Source organism: Lonchura striata, chromosome 13 (assembly GCF_046129695.1).
Source record: "Lonchura striata isolate bLonStr1 chromosome 13, bLonStr1.mat, whole genome shotgun sequence".
In the NCBI taxonomy this organism is placed as follows: domain Eukaryota; kingdom Metazoa; phylum Chordata; class Aves; order Passeriformes; family Estrildidae; genus Lonchura; species Lonchura striata.
Genome location: NC_134615.1, coordinates 10,835,566 through 10,856,799, shown reverse-complemented (window position 1 = coordinate 10,856,799; position 21,234 = coordinate 10,835,566).

Sequence of the window (21,234 nt, the reverse complement as noted above, 5' to 3'; positions counted from 1 at the left end):
CAAGAGGTTTCACTCCTCCTTTTTTGACCTTAAAAAAATAAAAGGGGAGGGAAGGATGTTGGTACATCTAAACAATATTGGAGGTTTCTTAATAGATTGAAGCACTCCCCAAAAAAATTACATTTGATTTTCCTGCTGTTGATTATACTGGAACTGGATGCAGCTGTCTTTAAGGCATTCTGTGATTCTAAGGCATGCAAAGAGATAGTCCCAATCACAGCTCCCACAGACCTGTACCTAGTTAGAAAACTGGCACATTAATTATCCAGCAATAGATCCTCTCTTCTTAATACTACAACTTGATAGAAACTGGGCTTACAGTGTAAAAGTAGTTATGAGATTAATGCAGTTATTAAAGATAACGTTTAAAAATCCATAACTAGTTGTATCAGTAAATTAAAAATATAGATTTTCCTCATGAGATGAAAAGTGTGCAAATATACCATAAAAATGAAAGAGCATGCAGTAGAAATATGTGTGTGTACAACATAATTTGTGTCTGTAATATAAGATTGTGTCGTGTCCAGTGATTTCAGCTATAAGTGAGCCCCATCTGCTGGTGATGTAAAGGAACAACTGAATTTGTAACTGCAGAGAAAATATTCACAAAAAACTCTGAAACTCTTTGTAAAAGATCTAGGCCTTAAATATATAAATTATATACATATGTATTTAGGTGCACTCTAATCAGCTACTTCTTTAAAATACTCAGCCCTTCAGCACAAACTAATCACTATATCTTAATAAAGAATGAAAAAAAAAGTCTTTTTGGAAAGTTTGCAGACAGACTGCATCTTTTGTCCTTTGTGAAGATTGGATTTTATTGCAAATGTTTGTGGTGTTCTAACTACCCCACATTTCTGATTCAAATAAACATCAAGAGTTTCTTCAGTTTAGAAAAACAATATTGAATTTTTTGTTTGGTTGGTTGGGTTTTTTTTTTTTTGTGGTATCACACACTTTCTGGAAAAAACTTAATTATCACAAACTCCTCTGGTTTTGTTGTGCAAGGAAGTGTATTGCACCAGCTAATGAAAACAAGGAGAATAATTAGTAAGGAAGCTCTGACAGCCTCTATGTGTATGAAATTCAAATTGGGCATTTCCATTATATTTCTGCTCTGGTGTTGGTCGAGGTCAATTTGCTCTCAAGGCTTGTAGTGATTGCTAAAGAGTTAAGGGCTGTCTCTGTTTTGGTGTGACTCCAGGGGTGAGTTTTGGCAAACATTTTGGTTTCCACCTTTGCACGGGCTCCCCATCACAAGAGCCGGGCGAGGCGCAGGTGCCGGGAGCTGTCCCGTGGCTGCGGCAGGCTGGGCTGGCATGGAACTGCTGGGCTGGCATGGAACTGCTGGGTGGGCATGGAACTGCTGGGTGGGCACCTAGAGCTGCTGGGCTGGCACCCAGAGCTGCTGGGCTGGCATGGAGCTGCTGGGTGGGCACCCAGAGCTGCCAGACGGGCACAGAGCTGCTGGGCCGACCTGCAGGAAGGGGCTGCTGGGGGCACCATGAGCCCCCTGTCACCCTTGGCACACACCCACACCAGGCTGAGTTAGGTCCCAAAGACCTTTTCTCGCTTGTAGACTAAAACCAAGCACTCTCTCTGCAGGCAGGTTTTGGAGTGCAACCTGCCAGCTCAGCAAGGTCAGCCCATACCTGTCTTAAACCAGTGGATGAGCAAGGTTGGAATGGATATAGGAACAAACTTCGGGTGTATGAGGTTTAGGAGTTCCTGTGCTCCATCTTCTCTAGCTGCACAAAGAGCTGAGATAAGATTAAGCAGCCAAAATAATCAGTTTCAGTTCTTTATTATTCCACTGGTAGGGGTTCATTGCTTATTCATTTCTCAAAATAGCTATATTTTTATATCCTTCTCCAAATTCAGATGGTTATAGCTCTATACATCCTACACAGCTTTGTATGACCCACATTGGTTTTAATGCTACCTAATGTAAAACTATTTTATTTTGTGTTTTCATACATGCAGTTGGTAAGTTTATTACAATTATGAGTGCTCCAGTATTTGTAAGCAGTTTGTTCTGTTGTGGCACGAGTCAGGGAGTGCCTGAACTGTGGTGGTGTGTTCAACACTGGCATGAAGGGCAGTTGCTGTGCGGGCCTTCCCCCTCCTGAATGGGACTGTGCCTTGCTCTTAGACTGTTGTGCTTCTTTCACCAGGCATAAGTTAACATTGCATTCATGGTTTTGGTTGTTTCAATATGGCATCTTTTTTTCTGAGCTGAATATTTCAGAGTTTTCCTTTTTTTTTTTTTTTTTTGTGTTTACCCCTGATGTTTTAGAGAGAGCTACAGAGGGAGAGGTGTGGCTGAACTCCTGTGGCAAAGAGGAAATGGATGTTGTATACCTGAGTTATGTATAAAAAGTCTGGAAAATCATCTGGGCATACAGTCTAAATCAGTAATGTGCCAACTGCTCTTTTTTAGATATATTGCAGTTCTGTTACCTCTTGCTAAGTCACATTCTTATTTTCCAATTTTTGTTAAAGGCCTGCATGGCTTTTAGCTTTTCCTATTAATTTTAACACCAATTTGAAGACCTCTTCCAGTACATATGGTGTTCTGAAAAACTTGGAAGGGGTTTTCCATCTGAGAACATTTTAAAAAGCCAAGAATTGGAGTCATGGATAAGGTAAGGTTGAGTTATGGCTTTCATTCCCCCACTTGAACTAATATTTAGTCCATTTAATGCTGTCTGGTGCTGAGAATTTGCTGTGAATCTCTGCAGAGAAGCTATTTCATGAAGCTTTGTGTATGGGGATTTTATGAGATCCTTCTTTTCCCTTCAGCACTACCTTCCTGCACTGTAAAAATTGTGTAAACTTAACCCTTTTCCCACTTTGCTGGAGGGCTGTGGAGGCTGTGATTTCAATTCTGACTAGGCTGAGTGAAATGATTTCACACTGCAATACTCAGCATTTCTTACAGAGACTTGTTTCCATGTCAGTATTTACCATTCTCTTTTGACCTTGCCATGTAAATCCAACACAATTGCAATGAAAATGGAAGTTTTTCAGTGTTCCTTATATAATGGAATTGCTTATGAACTGTTAATTGTGGTAGTTACAACTGTGTAGTCAAAGCTGCTTTTCATTAAGATTTTCGGCCTAAAAATAAAAATAACACTAATGTCTCTCCTAGGGGTCAAAGTTGACTACTGCTGGTTTAGACTTAAGTAAATGCATCAGTGGTGTATTAAGTTTTAGTTTGCCTTTAAATCAATAATTGATAGCAGTTAAAATTGGAGCTGGTCTTTGTAACAGCAAAGAGCTGTGAAACACCAGGTGGTTGTAACCCATGTCAAGGAGAAAATCTGAAATTAGAAGAGGGAGGTGGACAGAAGGAGTTAATGTTGCTTTGCAGAGGCAACTGCCATGCATTTAAAGGAATTTTATGGGTAGGCACTAGTAGGGTGAGTGCAATCAAGTCTAAGAGAAGAAGTAACTAATTAAATTATGGATGTTATGTTAGCAGGGGGAAAAAAAAATAGACTGAGGAAAAGGGAAGGTGTGGTTTGGAAAATGTTGTAAATGTTGTAAAAAATACTTAAACTTGAATCACTTTGTCATCTTTTAGGCAGGATAAATTATTCTTTGATAGAATAAGATTTTTGAGAACAATGGAAATATTACAGAAGCATTAACAGACACAGACCTCACTGATGGCTTATAGTGGGCACTGAAGTTTGAATAAAGCACCTTCACATGGAGTAAGTCATTGGCTTAGAGGATTTTATGTGTCACCAGAATGAGTTTATGAAAACTTTGACAAGTTCTGCAGCACTGTATACAGAGGCATGGCTATGTTTGGCTGTTTATCCTTGCGTACACTCTAGGTTTTCTGAATTGCTCCCTGCAAGATGATTTTCATCAAAACCGTATTATGTGGGAAAATACAAGTTTTGTTGAAATTCAAAATTTCCACAAACCCATATATTTTGGATGGTGGTTGTTTGAGTTTTTTATGGAGGGGAAAAAGAAGTATAAACGAGTCCAAATTTTTTTCCGATTTCAAATTTGTTACAGTTTCGAGAACTATTTTTAAATGCATGGGGAAAATGAAAAACAGTCTTACAAAAAGTATTTTGGCTAATTATATCATATCCCAGCCTAAATGTACATTGTCCTTTTTCAGTAATTATTATAGTTTGAAAACCTGTTGAAAATTTAGAATTTGTAAGAATAGTGTTTTCCAAATATATGACTAAAGGAAAGATTATAGAGCCCTGTAGGAACGGACTGAGAGGTAATCACTCCTAAAATAACAGAGCAGTCAAAACATGAGTTTCTTTCAAGGCTTGAAAGAGATGTGAATTCATTTACTATGTTGTTTAACTTCAGATAATTAAAAGCTGATGATTAAAGGCAGCAAAAGCCAGTTGAGAGAATTTAAGCTCTTAGAGTCATACTAGGTATTGAGGATTGAGATTAGTGTTGTTGTTAATGCTGCTCTGAGATAGGTCCAGATATTTGCATTCAAGAAAATGCCATAAAGTGTCTTGCAAGTAGTTTTTAATTTTTGCTTTGCTTTTTCAAATGTAGTTGTCACTAAATGGTTTCATGTTGCCTCATTAGAGACATTTCTTGAGTTGTGTGCTGTAGGCACACACATCCTTCTTTAAAAAAAATAATTTCAAGTCGATGACTGCCTACAGCATGCTCAACAGTATTTGGAGAAAAAGGTAACCTATTAATATGCCTGGATTGACTTATTTGTGCTCAAAAATTCTGATTTATATTTTAATATTATTTTAATATGAGTAGTCAGATTACTAAAAAAAAACCCAAAAGCCCAGAAAATTTACTAGCTGGCTGAAATAAAAGGAAAAAGAAAAACCCACCACAAATAAAAAGGGAAACATTTTGTCAACAGTATCTGGCACCTTCTTAAAAAAAACTCAGAAAAACTAAAAATGTAGTTCCTTGATTTCTTTCTAATAAATGACCTTTCTTGGCAGGTAAAAAAATCCTGTACAGAGGCTCTTTAGATTTAAGACCATAGTGACAACACTATTAAGGGAAACAATTTTCAGCCATCTGGAAAGTGTTCTCACTGCATCCCACGTGTGCCCCAAGAGCACAGGGTATGAGCAGAGGCTGGGCAAGGCCAGGGCCAGTGCTCTCTCTCCCTGGCTCTGCTGCAGCAGGAAGCAGCACTGGCCAGGCCAGGTCCTCACTGTGCCTCCCTAAAATTCATGAGCTGAATTCAAGGGTTGAGAAAGTAGTTCATTTGTTGGTTTTAGTTTAATCTTTTCAGGAGATCATGGTCTTTACTCTTTGTCTGCCCATAGATGTTCTTTAGGGTTCCATTCTAACCTAAATTATCCAAAGTTTCTATAATTTTAAAAGCAGATAGTGAAAATACAGATGTGCTTCTGCCATCAGAGGGGGAGTGACAGAACAAGAGGACAAAAATTGCTTGAAAGAAAAATTGGCACACTGCAGCAATCCTTAACTATTTTTTATTGTCAATGTAGTACTGTATAACATGTTTAAAGTTCCTTCATTGATAACTTAAATATTGTTATGGCACTCTAAGGAATTAATAGCTTCCTCTTCCAGTAGTGCTGAATTTACTCCCAAAATTCAAGTTATCAAATGTAAAATTAAGTGCATGGTGTGCATTATGTGGTTTGACATCAGTCTCAAAGACCTCTCTAGATTTATAATACCAAGCAGTAGGAATATTTACTAATACTTCTCATAGTTGTAATAATTTCTCATTATCATTAATCATCATCTTGGAATGAAGTAGCTGAATGGAAGCTACCCCATATAGCTGCTGCCATTAAAAGATCATTTGCCAGCAGCAGCACATGGCACTGTGTGGGTTCCCAGGCTAACTCCAGAAGCTAAGCACAGTAGCTCATGTGACACTGTGTGCTCAGTTAGGAGCTCATGAGCTCTTAATGACACCCGTTATACCTATTTTTTATCACTATAAATCTTTGAGATGTTCTACTTGTACAGGGACAATAGTCTAACCTGCAGCTCAGTAATTCTCCAGGTCAGATTGGTCTTTGGTGAGATTTGTCTTTACTGCAAGCTCTTTCAGAGGCAGTCAGCTTTCATCAGCTGGAGATGCAGGCTTGTTCATGCCTAGGAAGCTGAGGTGAGTGAGGACAACTTATCTCCTATTCCTGGTAATGCTTGCAAAGAAGGAAACATTGCTGTAGCTTCTTGCTTGGGTAAGCTGCTCTTACCCATGTTCAAACTGGTTGATGCTGGTACCCATCCTGGAGGTGCAGGCCATTTGGGACACAATGTGAGAGCTGCTTGCTGGGCCACTGGAAATACTGGCTGAAATGGGTGGTGTAGAGGAGTTGCAGAGGAAGAATCACTGGAGTAATTGTGTGTAGACTAGAAATCTTAATATGTTTCTCTCTTGGTACTGTTTGTCTTTTACTTCTGTACTGACTAAATCACTTGAAATTTGTGACTATTTATTTAGTTTCATAATCCCCTTGTGTGTAATTGAGTATCCCCATTTCACAGATAAGGTACTAATTGATTTCCTCGCATTATGCAGGGAATTTGGCAGAGCAGAGAGTTGAACACATCTCTCCAGAGCTTGAGATTCCCTCAGTACATACTGTGCCATATTCTTTTTCTCTGTGTCTCCCTTTCCCCCTTTTGTTCCTCTCCTTTTTCTTTTTTTTTCTGCCCCTCAGTTTTCAGAAATGTGCCTGGCACTGTAGAAAGCAGACACAGTCTCTGACTATAAATGTCAATTTAAAAATGTGTCTTAAATAAAAATCCAATCTGGATACACAGAGGATACCACTCCAAGGAGGAGAATGGATGGAAATGGATGTCAAAGGACAGTGACATAGTTTTGCATCAGTTTGCATCACCCAATAGCCTCTGAATCCCTGCTGTTAGGAAGCAGGATTGCATAATAGTAAAACAAAGAAGTCTAATACTGAGTCAGTGTTTTACACCTTAAAATGCGTGCTTGCTTTCTTGCTGTCTTTTTTCCAGAACATCTACTTGAAAAAGACAAGTATTCAGTGGTTGGTATGTAGAAAAATAAAATTGCCCTTTGTTAAGAGCTACTACTGTGTTATGTGTTCTGTGTGTATTGAAAACTCTGGAACTTGCCAAGTGTAAATGTTAACTGTGGTCACTGATACTGTGTTCTGATAGATACCAAACCAGAAATTTTCTTTCTCTGCTTTTGAATATATACAGCAAAAGTTAATTTTATTTATTTTCTACCTTTAAAAGGAAACAAAGGGTAAAATAATTGCTACTACAGAAGCAATTCACAGTGCAAACTAGTGTCACCAACTAAACTCTGATAGATGCTATGTATGCCTTGCTTGATGTAGACTAATTTGAGACAGTGTAATTTTTAAGGCTGCAATACTTTCCAATATTCCATTAGAAATCATTATTTTAGAGTTATAAAACATGTATGCTCTTTTTTCCTAAGAGGCCAAAATGGCTACAGGTCTTTCAAGTTAAATACTGTACATAATTAGATAGTTTTAAAAATGTATCTTATGTACCCAGAAGTGGTTCCAGTCTCTTGACAACATACAAATAAGACAGATCATTTTTTCAGGGTGTATTTACAGAGCTGCCTATCCTTTCAGTTAATATGTGGTATGGTAGCTTACACAAATATATGCTTTAGTGCATGTAAGCTGTAACTCACAGATGCAAATATGAGTTGAGAAGTCCTCACTGGAGATGATACTGCTTTGTATGTTCAATCATAAGTGTAGAAAACAGGTTTTGAAACCCTCAAAGATATCTGTCTTAACAGCAGCTAATATTTTTTTTTTTTTAATTGTAACAGTATTTTCTTGGGGGATACAGTAGCACAAACACCATCTTTTAAAACTAATAGATCTCTGTACAGGAGTTCTCTTCTGACTTCCTTTTGGAAGGAGGTGATTATGTTTAACAAGGCAATGAGTCTTTCACAGGTAACCATTTCAGGACAGTCTGTCTGTGGAGTTTTTACACGTATGTCAGTGCCCTGCTGAGAGGTCTCTTTTTTCTAGAGGTGCCAAGCACCATATGTGAAGTGTCCAACTGTAATTAAGTTGTCTGATGTTAATAACAGCTTAGGTGGTTTCAAACATAAATCTGTGCTAACAGGCATGGTGGCTTATGGGCTGAGGCAAGATGCAAGCTCCCAGCAAGGTTGCAAACATAAAGCACCATTTCAGGGCATACTGAATTAGAAAATGTAGAGAAGCTTGAAAAGCCAGCTTGATACAAATCCAAAGCATTTCCTGACCTCTTTCTACTGTCAATTTAAGGAGGAATGCATCTTACCAGGTTACAAGAGTGATTTGGTTCTTTAGGTAGTCATGATGTGGTAGCTGCAACTTGGATTCCTCTTTGGCACCCAGCTAACATGATAGCTTAGTAGATGGGGAGCTTGATGCAGGAGGGATGGTATTTTCTGAACCAGAAAAATGCTTGTTAAATAAAATCATTATTCTTAGTACCTTCAGCATACACATTACATCCCTTTACTTGAAATTCTTTACTGTGATCAGAGCAAGGGCAACATACACAGATTGGACAGTCAAGATGTCATGAAGTGCCAAAGCCATTGTTTAATTCTGTGTTTAAGGATTACATTAGGACAGCAGTAAAACTGAGAGGGTTCTTCTATAAAATGAAGTACTTTTATTTCTTCCGGTTCCCAGAAGAGGAACTGATTACCTGATTTTTTAGGAAGCCATTTTTTAATGTACAAGAACATCAATGACTCTTTGTGGGTCACTGGAGTAAGAGGTATGTCCATTTACTCTTCTGGTTTGAACCCTTTGCACAGCACTTGAGACTGCTGTTATGACTATTTTTTACTGTGCTTTGCTTGCCTTCTACCACCAGCCATGCCAGTCAGTCAGACAACTTCAGAAACTTCAATTTATTGTCTCAGTCACTCTAGTCCTTCCTCATTCTCAGTGCTTTGGCTTCTGCTGGATGTAGATACCTCTCTACATCTGCAGAATTCAGAGTCTTTTTTGCTTTGAGGCTTCTGAATTGCCACCATCACAATTTCAGGTAGATTGGAGGATAAGAAAATTGCCAGAGAAGCTGAAGTTGGATTTGGTTATGAAGTAGCACAAAAGATGAAAATCTTGGGACAGTCGTTTCTCCTGGCAAAAAGGGTTTTTTGAAAAATTGAGGAGGGAAGTTTTTTGCTTTTTGAGGACAAGGATATATCCTAGGGGTAGACAAGTGGCACAAGGTTTCATTCTGTTTAGCTAGTGCGATGTTTGAGTTTTTGTTCTCCACCGAACCAAGTAGATAAATAGAAGGGAAACCACCACATTTGCTAATATTGTGATTTGAGCTTTGTTCACCCTTTGCAGAATGTTCAAAACCAGCCTTTGTAACAATGCTCTAAGACCAGAAACATCCCAAGGTATAGTGTGAAAAGAACCGTGGAGAAACAACGTCCCTGCTCTGCTCACGGCAGTGGTGCTGGGTTAATGGAAGCCTTCACTCTGGAATCGCTCTGTGTTTGGGAGGAGACCTGTGGCTCCATGCAGACGGTGGGAGCTGCACAGGCTGGGGGGCTCTGGCTGATTGGAGCAGTCTCGGATGCCCCGAGTGCCGCGTGTGCATGTGTGTGGGCAATGTGCCCGCGAGCCGGGGGAAGGAGAGCGATTCCTCCTCCCTGCAGTGGATTCATCCGGCACAGCGGAGGCCAGAGTGAAGAACTGTTCCCTGGAACCTACCCCGTGCTCCTGCTTCCTTAGCTCCAGGCCATTGCTCCTTGTCCTGCTATCTTCTGAGACTGAAGAATTCCCTTCCTTCATTTATATTATTACCTTGAAGGTATTTATAGACTGTGATTGAGGCCCCCTGAGTCTTCTCTCTTTGAGCCACTGTAAGTTTAGCTCCCGAAGTCTCTCCTCACACATCTTACCCTCTAATTCCTCTATTGCCTCTCTGTATTTCTTCTAATATTTTAAACACTTTTCCTAAACTCCAAGCACCTGAACCAGCTGTAGTGTATTGCTAAGCAGGGCAATGCTATTAATGCCTACTAAATATTCACTTTGCCTGTAACTCATCCAAGGCCAATTCTAGTTTGCACCCTTGCTCATAGTATTCTATGCTTCCATTTTGTGTACTGCTGCCAAATGGTAAATTTTTTCTTATGCCTCTGTGGGTATCTTAGACAGCAAAGTGCCAGTGCTGTTTAGTTCTACTTTTATAGTTACATATTGTGCTTTATGCTTTAAGCATTTTTTTTCTTACTGGTCTAAATTTGCTTTTTGTACAATTTTGTTTCTTTTTAAATTTGTTTTTTAGCTGACCTTAGTCATCAGTGTTTTAGGCCATCTTGTGCCGGCCTAAATGTGGACAATATGTAAGATCCACTATGTACACAGATACTGAAAGATGACCTGTGTAGTGACTAATACAGACCACTTTTCTCAAAACTGAGACCAATTTTATCAAAAATATCAAATATGGTACCTAAGAATTCACCTGCCAAACCACTTCTTTGACTGCAGGTTTTATAAGTTGAGGAGGAGATATTGCCATTGCAAGCTATGCACAAAAGGCTGAAGATAGAGAAATAAATTGTTGCTTTCTGCTAGGTCCTTTATGACAGAAGCTGAATATTCAATGTAAAGATCTGATTTTCTGTGATACTGGTACATCTTGGAGTCTTCCTTCCACCAGGATATTAAAAAATACCCTGCTGATATTGATCAGACAGTACTGTGGATCAGCTGCTGCAGGAGAACTGACCCTGTAAGAGGAACAACAGTGAGCACTGAGCTAGGAGAGCTTTCACTGATATTTGCCAGGTTTCCAAAAGGGTGTCCTAAAGGATGCCTCCATGTACAAAGGAACAATGTTCCATCAGGGTGGAGGAAACCGTTATTCCTGGCTGCTACAAACAATCTCCAAAGACAACGACAATGTAGATCGACAGACATTTATGGTACCAGTTTTGTCACCTTACCAGTCTACTGGTCTGTTGTACTTAGACACTGATCAGTTGGTATAGCAGGAATTTCAATTACTGGATTAAAAAAATATGCTTTCACTAAATGCTTTTTTCACCTTAATATTTGTCTGTCAGCATGAGCTCATTATCTCCTGGCAAGGTTCTGTTCCATTGACATTATCTCTTAATTATATTAAAATGAAAGACAGAATTTTACTGTTCAAGAATAATTTCTAAAACTATAATTTAGATTTAGACGACTGTGTCAATAAAGCAGAGGGAGCATGCTCTTCAGATTCAGTGTAATTGGATTGGGTCAATCTGGTAAATCAATTCTCATAAAAATGGCATGAGTGTTATGATCTCCCCTGTCTGAACCTGCTGCTTTGGTGGCTGCAGCTTGGTGGACCAAGCTGGGCACGTGGTCCCTGGAGTGGCTTCACTGGAACTTTCCTGGGGCAAGGTATGGTGGATTGGCCTCTTGATTCACAAAGAGGACGCCCTGCATTACTTTCCACTGCCAATACAAATCAGAGGAACACAATGACTTTTTTTTAAAGGTTAACCAGTTTCCAGCAGTTCCTACAATTCCAAACTAAGTACTGGGGATAGCTGCTCCAAGCAATTTAAATATCAAATAGGAAAAAAATAGAAGAAAATTTGGAATTAAGTTCACCTGTGCCAAACAGTGATTTTAATTACTTGGTCAAAGTACAGACCTCTCCTGTAGTTTTAACTACAGGGCAGTTGTGATGAAATTTGTTTTTTCTTTATTCTTGTGTTTTAAATCCTGTCATTACTGGCAATGTCTGAATGCAGCCACCCTATTTGTTGCTGTTAAATGCAAACAGAAAGGAGTTTGCATTCATTTCTCAGAAGAAACAAATGCTACAATGGTGTACTTGAATTGAGGGTGGGAGAAAATGTATCATTTAAAACTGGTCATGGTCTCATAATTAGGAGTGAATTGAGTTTTATATGTAAATTAAGGTTGACCAACCTCTCTTTTAGTTGGGAGAATACTGTGTTTTCATAATTCCAGAACATGCCCTTTAAACTAGAGAATTAATTCTGATTACAGATTTAAAATTAGTTAAGTGCACATTTTTCAAAACACTTAGTTCCCCAAGTCAAATGGTTTTCTCTCCTCACAGTTCTTGATCTTAGCTCTAAAAACAGAATCTTGTCTGTTTTGTGTAAAATAATATTTGTAAGCTGTGCAGGGAACATAGGACATAACTTTGGATTGGCTCCAGTAAGTGAAGATTTCATCTTCTGCACAGTTTTAATTAATATAATTCTTTTCTCAGATAACTTTATGTAAAAATACTTTCCTCCAAACTCTGTGCTGCTGCCATCTCCTTCTGGCCAGGTCCGAAAAATGAGTGAGGATGAAAAAGTTTTAGGTGGTGGCCTTTTTTTTGTGGTGTTTTTTTTTTTTTTTTTTTTTTTTTTTTAAAAAGAAACTATTTTTCAAGACAGCCACCAACTCTGTTTCAATACTAGTGGCTCCAAAATGTTAACGCACACTACTGGATTTAGTTAATATTCTCTGTGAGTCAAACCACTTAATTTCCGTGCTGGTAAAGGCTGTTTATGTGTAAGTTTAAGGCTAATTCTGAAATTTGGGTGTTTCTAGCACTAGGGGTTCTTACACTTATTTCCAGCATATTTCTAATGATTTTAGTCTAATATTGATGTATCTTTATATTCATTGGGAATGTGTTCTTAGTGTTTAGCATAGGCAGGCCCTATGTAACCAAAAATCCTCTCCAAGTGTCAGAGGTCAAGGGGTCCTGAGACAGGTCTGTGATGTGGAGTAGAAATTTATGGGGTGTGAAGCACAGGGAGAGAGGAAGGAAACTGTGGTCTTTAGTAGCCATTTGCTGCAGTTATTTGGGATATTCAGAGTCATCAAACTGGAATGGTTTGAGTGGTCATAATGTATATAAAGTTTAGGTGACTTTTAAAATACTTTAAATATATTATAACAGCACTTAGCATCTTGCTGGTAACAGCTGAGATAAACACAAATATAAGATATAACCTGTAATAGGAATTTCCAACCAAAAGCAAAACAAATAGGCTGTCCACCTATAGTGCTGCTGTTTGCATCAGCAAAGGTGGGCAGATACACCAGTTTCACTGGATCTTTTTCCTTTTTTTTTTTTTTTCTTTTTTTTTTTTTTTTTTAATTCACTCCTCCAGGAGTAAATGCCAGGTGATTCTAGGTGATTCTACCTAATGGTAACAATGTTATCTCAAATTCAGTATTATCAAACCTATATGAAAGCATTTAATTGTGGTTGGTTGGGGAGAGGGTGTTGGATATTTAGAGGATTCAGAAGAAACACAGTGGCTGTTACTGTGTTGTGCCCCAGAGCTGTGTCCCAGCAGCCAGACAGAGAGTATTGACTGAGCATTGCCACTGCACCAGGGCAAGGCCAGCTTGCTCCAACCCAGGCAGTAGCTTAACCATTAAATTAAGCTTAATTATATTGAGGGCAATTGTAAAACTGTTTGCTGTAGAAAAGCATTTTAAACAGGGGAATGATTTAATCAGCTACATTTTTGTTTGTGTTGTCTCATAAAGGTTCCCAGTGTGTGTTCTCCACACTGAAAACTTGAGGAGCTATAAAAGCCTTCAGTGTACATACTAGATTATAAAACTTTTTTCAAAACAAATTTATATTGCAAATGCTTTTTATACTTTGAATCCTTTTTGGAAATAAACTTTTCTCTCTTTATCCAGACAGATAAATGTATTATCTCCTTATCTACAGCTGAATCACCATAAACCATAAGCATTTTGATGGAGGGATTTCACTACCATGGGGTACATAACAGATTTTCTTTCCTGCCTGTGGTTTGGTGTTTAGAAAATAGCGTGTGGCTGCTGGCCATGATTAAAGTGACATTTTCTGCATTTTAGGATCCTGTTTTCAGGGAGATCTTAAAAGTTGCACAAATGAGAAGTTTTCAGATGTTCAGAGTGATTTTTATTTCATCTCTGTATGTTCAGAGTGGACTACAAATGGCAGGCTTTGGAGACTTGTTACGAATATGACTGGAACCAAAGGCACAGCAAAAGTAATTTTTGTGTCAGAGCTGGGCATCCATTGACCAGAGGAGAAAAATTGGCTAAATTTTAGGTGTGGAAGATGTATAGTAGAATATTCCTCTCTTCTGAAAGCAGAAGGTGGAGTTTCTTTCGTGTCCAGTCAGTGATCCTTTTGTTTAAGCAGCCACAGATTTTCTGGGCTTCCAGTACCTTAAGGGAAGAATTTTGTCTTTTTATCTAGCCTAAACCTGCCTATTTTCAATTTAAAGTCATTCTCCCTTGTCCTGTGATTATATGCTTTAGTAAAATGTCCCTCTGTGTCTTTCCTGTAGGCCTCATTTAGCACAGGAAGGTGCTGCAAAGTCTCCATGAAGCCTTCTGCAGGCTGAAGAACCCCAGCTGTCTCAGCCTGTGTCCATGGGAGAGGTGCTCCAGCCCTCTCATCATCCTCACTGGATTCCTCTGGACCTGCTCCAACAGCTCCACGTCCTTCTGCTGGGGGTCCCAGAGCTGGGTGCAGCACTGCAGGTGGGGTGTCGAATGTGAAACTGTTTGCAGAAATGCATTCAATTAAACCAATATTTCCTTTGACAGAGTAGAAGATTATTCACCTACAACCATCTCTTGGAAGGTGGAATGTCAGAAATAAAACAGTCACACAAAAGTCTACATTCACTAATCTGGTGCTCCCAGGGACTTCAGGTCATCTAATAGCTTGATGAAACAGAGTAGCTCAAAGAAAAGTGCTTCCTCTGGGATGGAGATATCTATAGCAATGGACTTTTCAGAGAGCTATTGGAAGATCAAAAAACTAACAATTGTGGGATACGATGTACTGAGAGCAGCTTTATGGGAGAGACTTGTGGCTTTTAATGATGATAGGATATGCTCGATATCAGACTGGAGAGATTAAATAATATATTTGTTATTAAATGAGAACTTAACCCACACTGCTAGAGGGAGGCAGTATTTTTATGATCTTACATGATATAGCTTCCTCTTAACACTTCACAAGAAGACCTGGGAGTGAATCTGTGAAGTTTTGGTTGAGGTGACCTTTAAGTACAAGAGGGGATGACAGATGGGAAAACACACTATAAACAAGGTTCAGTATGAAGATTTTTCTCCTTTTTTGTCTCTGGTTTAAGGTAAAATGTTCTGTAAAAGCCACATAAGGGAAAAAAAATACAGTTTTTCATGTAATTGACATTTTGTTGACAGGCATACAAATCAAAGCCTTGGCACCTTAATTTTCTCCTTTAATTTGTTAATTGTAGTCTGCTTGAGTTGTATGTGTTGGGCATTTCAGATGCAACTTTTCTTGGAGGGAAACAGCCCTTTCCTTTTAGGCAGTCACTGATGTGAAGGGCAGTGTGTGGCCCCAGAGAGCAGGCATGGGCAAGGTGCTGCCTCCAGCCCTCAGGAAAGCTGTGCCTCAGTAGCCTCTGTCCAGCCTGGTTTGCCACCAGAGCTGGGCTGGGTGGAGGAAAGTGAGCCCAAGAACCTCCCCAGGTTCATGGTTTTGCTGCTGTTCAGGGGGAATGGAAGGATGGAAGCAAGCAGGGAGGGACTGAGATGGCTGTCAGCACAAGCCTCTGTCTTGGGAGAAGAGTGGGTTCTGAATCTTGTGGAGATGAGATGAGAAGAGGAAGAGGGGCTAAAGGGATTTGTGCCTTTCTTGAAGAGGGAAGAAGGAAGAGGTGTGGAGGGATTGTCTGAGAGCTGGGCAGGAGGAGCGGGCATCTCTCTGGGCACTGGTGGTGTGAGAGAAAAAGGAAACTCCTGAAGGGGTTGGGGCTCATGTCCTCACATCCCAGGCACAGGGCAGCTTGGTTCCTGCCTGGACACCTTTTAACTCTCATCACTGGGCTTTGAATTTCTCACAGTCGGTGTCCTTAGCAGCAGGAGAGGAGCAGCTTGGAGATATGGGAGAGCTGACAACTCCCCCGGAGCTTTGCTGCTGCACGGCCTCCTGGGCTCCTGCACCCTTGTGTGGAGTTTTGCTGCTGCCAGTGGTAAATACAAAATATATTATTTTGTTCCTCATCTTTTAGGATGGGAAATCAATTTCTGTCTATGGTGCTGGAAAGCTCTGAGCAGCACATGACACACAACCTTCTCAGTTAATAAAAGGAAACAAGTGGTTTTAATCCCCAAAGTGATGCACCCAGAGATCTGTGAGCCTCTAACAATATAGTTAAAGTTTAATGGACACCAGCAAAAAATGGCTTTCAGGAACTGTAAATAATATGGTAGTTGGAGCTAATCTTTAGTATTGCCACAATTCTTGTATGGCACTTCAGCCATTTGAACAGCTACAAGACCATGTCCAGATTAGGCTAGCAGTATCTGACCTACTTCCCCACGTCCCTCAACATTGTCCCCCACTTTATTTTCTTAGAAGAAGAAATAGGAGAAGCTGAAATATTGCTTCTGTAGTTAATGTACGTGGCTACAGAAATGGCACTAGCCTATTATTTCATTTATGAAAATTAGAAGGCTGTTTCTGACCCAGCCACATAAGTGGCTGAAGTGTTTGTCACCTGCAAACACAGAGCTCAGACAGCAGCAGTACAAACTTCTTCATATTGGTCCCTAGTGTGATACTAATGTTATCTGGGAGGAAGAGAATTCATTTTGTGGACCCTGCTTTAGAGCAAAGATTGCCCACTGTGCTTAATTGTGTGCCTGCTTAGGAGGACATTGTATGGCTGGGAATAGTGCTGAAGTTGCTACACCTGTGATCCCAGGACAGGACTCCAGCTTGCTTTCAGGGTAAAGAAGCAGCACTCATAGTTCTTGCAGAAAATGAGAATAAATACAACAACCCCTCTCCCAGGATGCATTTGCTTGCAATCAAAGATTTAGAGTTGTGCAGTCTTCAAGTGTGATGTTTGTGTGTACGACCAAACCAGTATGGACCCTTCACATGCTCCATTGTAACTGATTTATAATAAAGTACCAAGATGTTATTTGCCCATTAAGAATGTATTGAGAAGATAATTCATTTATCAATACACTTTTTCATGTACTTAACTTATATTTATTTACCTAGAAATTTACATTATCACAATACATTTTCCAAAGTGCATTTGTACATTATTTACTTGCACTTTCCAAATTTGGGTTCAGAGAGACACTGTATCACCAGGGATTCAATACAGCCATTGAAGTTTGTACTTGTTAAGGGCATTGTCATGTATTACATTGTTGTGCAGCATATTTTGTTGGTAAAATTGCATTTTTCTGGTTTGCAGATGTAATTTACTTATCTTTCAAAACAATCTGCAATAGAATTGTTTGAAACTCTGTCCTCTGCATACTGACACTGTGCACTGGGGCTCCCCCATTCCTGGGTCTGTTTAAGGCCCCATTGGACAGGGCTTTAAGCAATCTGGACCAGCAGAAAGTACACATGGCAGGGGGTTGGAATGAGATGATACTGAAGGTCCTTCCAGCCCAAGCCATTCTGTGAGCTGTGACTCCAAATGCTGGCCCTGTAACAAACTGTTTTGCTTTACAGTTTTTAGGCCTGTAGGCTGCTGTCATTCAGGAAAATACCAGCGTCTGTTGAATCTCTTGGAATCTGTCAGCTCAGGCATTGGTATTTTTAAGAATTTGTACTCACTCAAGCTTCAATTCAGCTTTGAGTGTTTCAAAATTGTTTTAAGCACAGACTGATTCAAGCAATTTCAAACTAGTATGTATTGATTCCATAAGAGTTTTGTGGTGACATAAACAAAGAAAGGGATTGCGTCTCTCATTAGCATGGTGGAACACGGCCTACATGTTGTGACAATAATTCAGCTTTCTTGGAACAAAGATCTTCAGAATTTCTTGGAGTTTGGGTAATACAGACAAAGTCTGCAACTTGGCTGTTGTAAGCCAGAGTGTTGTCCAGTTTGGAATGAACTGTAGCTGGCCATGTGTTTCTCTTTGGATGCATGCAAAAGTGCTCACCAACTTTTTCCTTGCAACTGCATGAATTGCTGTAGTAGTAATTAGGCTGAGGTTGGATCCCGTTCTCTGACTTATAGCATTGCCTCACAGAGGAGGCAGCAAGGGAATTATTTACCTTTTAATTGTAGTTCTCTGAAGGTGGAAGTCTCTATGGATTGATGCTCAGGGGGTCTCAGCTGTTGTGACCTTGGGTACTGAATGACTAGATTAAATGGTAAAGTTTAGAACTGGTCATAATGAGTTAGTACAAAAAGATGCCTTGAGGGGTCTATATGGCATATCATAGCCCCTAACTCCCAAATCCTTTTCAGACTAATTATAATAATTAGAACTTAAATAGGAATAAAACCCCATCTCTCAGGGGGAGGTGGGAGGATGAGTGTGGCTCTAATAGCGGACACCATGCTTAGAGAACTCAATTATAAGCAAGTAATTTTCTTCTCTCCAAAAGGTAATTGGCCTCTTCCACATCTCTTTTCTCACAGATGATGGGGGAGAATTGCGTGGAGAGGGCGCTTGCTGCCAATAGGAACCAGGATTGCTGGTTAACGTGAGGAAATGAAACCCAGCAATGGCCTTAATATTCTGCACTAAAAAGGAATGTCCTGGACAGTAAAAATACCCAATAGGATAATATGGGAAAAAACACAGGAGTACGGTAGGTGGGTGTATTGAAAGCTGTCTTCACTGCCCTGGAGTTAGATGACTTTCATACAGACCCAGAACAGGAGCAATTCTCAAAGCTTGCTGTTGTATCTCAATATCCCATTGTTGAGATCACCCCACAAACAAGTGTTACAATTTGGCTTTAAGTATTCCTCTGATACTGCCAGCAGTGGCCAGTTAGTTCAAATGTGGCAGCAAACTCCTGACAAGCAGTATACCTTAGGTTTTGCATTTTTAGCATGCATGTTTAAATTTCCCCTTTTTAACAGCTTTTGTTAAGGAGTTTCACTGTAAGGTCTTGCCAAGAAAAGAAGCTACAAAGGAAAGTCTGTACACCCTTCTCTTGCTCCTGTTCTTCCTTTTCTTACCAGGCCACCCCAAGCAGCTCTCCAGCCTGCCAGAGAGTACAACTAAAGGATTGAAGTGAGTTGAGGTTTGCTACTGCAAAATTTAAAATACTCTGCTGGTATTAAATCAAGCTTAAGAGAGGTTTCTGGCCCTTAAAAATGTTTATGACCCCTTATAATTCAGGAAATCTGATTTACTGGGAATGTTGATTACAAGCCTCTGCTGTACTGTTTGTGGACAAAGCCAGCTGAACAAACCTGTGAATAAAGTTAGGAAATTGTACAGTGTCCTGCAGAAGGCAGGTTACTGGCCAGGTTGATATGTTTAATTTGACAGCCTTCTAGTACCTCTGAGATTATCTTGCAGTTAGTAAAATGCATAAAATTCCAGAAGAGTAACATGTGGCTTTTAGTTTTAAAACACTTTGTAACTGACTGATTTCATCTGACAGTAGTTTCAGAACAGATAGCAATTGTTTACAAAACCAGATGTTTTTATCTCATATTCTATCATTCTCTGCTGTCAGAAGGGAAAAATAAATAATCCACTTTCCCAGAGATATATCTTCATATAATAACAGACTGTCTTCACAGTCTGTGTGGTCTCTGGACCGAGAGTATTAAAACTCCAGATGTTCAAATCTCTAAATTTTTAGGCATGAGGTAGCACTCCTTATCTTCCAGCTGCCCCCAAATCACAAACTTATTGTTCATGTGTCTTTCTATTTGCTGTGGCATGTGAGGATACACCTAAAAGTGCAATTACCCCAGGAGCTCCTTAGCTGGAAGGTATAACTGATCTCAGATTTCCAGTTATGGGTAGAGAACTGCACAACGCTGTGCATCTGCAGTGGACTCTGTGTTGCTACTCTCATCAAGTATTGGAAAACTTTTAACTAAAAAACCTCTAAATGGTGTTTTTAACCTCTCTGGCATTCAATATCTGTAAAAGCTGTGGTTGCCATAGTAGCAAGTTGTTGCCTGAGCAATAGTGTTCTTATGATGTCATCAGAAAATAGCCTGTTCCGAGGAATACCTTGAACTCCATATAGAAGAGTGCTGCCCTCAGTGTAGTTCAGTATGGAAACAATTAGAAATGCATGCTTTTATATTGTTATGAAATACTTCTTTTCTATATGCTGGCACATCTTGACATTTGCAGTGGAATTTTTAAAGAAAACACGAGAATTGCTTTGAACTTGTTGAAGAAGGGTTATTATGTAAAATGTGTATCTGATGGTGAGTGGTTTTTACATTAACCATAGTGGCTATGTGTCTGTCTGCTATAGACTGGCTATTGTTTAACCGGAGTGTTTTATTCTGTGTCACAAAGTTCATTCCAGTTTCTTAGCTCTGTTCCTGAAAGAACTACAAGTTTAAAGATTAGTGATGGTATTCTTCTCTGTTCTCAGCACTTGACAAAGAGTGGCCTTTTCCTTGACATACATTTCTATACAGAAATAATTGACACTCTGTGAATTCTACCTTTTTTCTTGCTTGAATTAATACGTGATAAGTAACAGCTCTGAGATGGTGCACACTGGTGTGGGAGTGGCAGCAGGGGAAGTTGCTGGGTTTTGGTGCTCTATCCTGCACACTGGGTTTCTGCATGTCTCATCCTAAAGAGCTTTGAGTAGAATGAGCCACATAACCACTCTTACAGCTTTTTCCAGTGCATTGCCATGAATCCAGGAGCCTCTGCATGGCCCACAAATGCAGAGCGACCAAGCATCTCACCTGGACCAGTGCTTGCTGAGACTGTTGCTTTCTGGCAGGCTGTACCAGCTCCAGTTGGGATAATGGAGCAGGTGGCTGCTGGCAAAGCTATTTCTCATGCCATAAAACACCTTCTCTGTTGTAAGGCTGGTTAGTCAATCTATTCTTCTGTAGGCCAGAGCTCTTGCAGGGTCCAGTCCTTTGTGCCTACCTAGGGTGGGAAATTCTTACTCTGAAACTGCTAATCCTGTGTCACACAATCAGGGCCTCACCTGATCCAAGTGTCTGCCCTTATTTCATTTTGTGCCACCAAATGGCCTCAATCATCCTCTGATCTTGTTTGACCTGGTTTTCAGCAAGATTCACAGCACCAGCAGAACTTGCCCTGTCTACTGCCGTGGTCCCTGTGTGGTCTTGCTCAAATGTTATTGGTTTTTTTTCCTATCTCCTTCAAAACAGAATTTGCAACCTAAGATATTTTGCAATCTTATTTTTACCCCCAATATATGCTGCAAAGTTTTTTATTTCAT